Genomic DNA, 1,200 nt, shown 5'->3' on the forward strand with positions numbered 1-1,200 from the left:
TTAATTTTGGAATCAGGACTGGGCAAGTTCAGGTGTTTAAAATCACTCTCCTTTTAGCTAATTTTGCTTTTATTTTCTGCCCTTGCTTAGATTTTTGCTGTAGAGGATGATAAGAGTTAACAGTTAAATACTCATTAAAAAATCTTCCTCATCAGCTGATAAGGACTGGAAAACATGAGGGAGGTGTGTTTTCCCCTGGAAGTTGGACTGACCTGAACACACATTCTGGGCTCATTCCTCCACAAGATCTCCTTTTATTTCAGGCCTTTTCAGTGTTCTTTCCACATTAAAATTCCTCTCTGTATTGCCTGGTCTTCATATTCCTTAAACACAGGACTCCAACTCCCTAAAGGTATTATGTTCCCTGTGTTCTTTAATTACTACATTTACAATTTACAGCAAAAAATGTTGAATAATTTATTTTTTCTTCACTGTTTTCTGTTTTACTATTATGGAGCATTTCATTCCAAAGGCTCTGGGACACTTTGGGAAAGGAAATCAGGCAGAAATTCCCCCGGAATTGGTGCTCTGGAAACCAGGCTGGGTCAGAACACTGACAATAAATGATAATAAATAGTTGGGAAATGAGCAGTACAAAACAGGTGCAGCCTCTCCTTGATAAGAATAACATCTTTGTGTGGCCTTTTGCCATTAAAATGCTGCATTAAATCAGTTTACTCTTGGCACATAAAGAAAAGATTACCTGTGAGTGGGTATTTATATGGACACTTGATATTCCTCTCCAGTTTCTCATTAAGTGGGAATTTAATGCTTTATTTTGAAAGTAAATTTGACTTCAAAACCGAACTGTTTTGGCCCAGATATTTTCATGTTCCCTTTCAATGAAATGTGTTCAAATTAGAAATGGAGAAAATGAAATTTAAAACTTAAAATACTCTTTTTTTTTTTTTTTGCTGAAAAGATACATGAGTATTTCAAATGAGTGAATTTTAAATACCTCCTTTTCTTGTGTTGGATCCCTCCCCCAAACACGAGGAGGGGCTGTGAATCAGTCCATTGCTTAACCTTTCATGAAAATCTAATTGAGTGAGAACAAGGGCTTCAATAATTCAAGGGCCTAAGTTATTCTTGGCTGGGTAGTCCCAGCCCAGAGCAGTGCAAATGTCTGGGTGTCAAACAAAATTCAGGCTTTTTTTTTTTTTGGTGAGGAACATGATTAAAATGACCTTTAGAAATAAA

The sequence above is a fragment of the Neopelma chrysocephalum genome, unplaced genomic scaffold (assembly GCF_003984885.1).
Source record: "Neopelma chrysocephalum unplaced genomic scaffold, ASM398488v2 Primary Assembly neopelma1_132, whole genome shotgun sequence".
In the NCBI taxonomy this organism is placed as follows: Eukaryota; Metazoa; Chordata; class Aves; order Passeriformes; family Pipridae; genus Neopelma; species Neopelma chrysocephalum.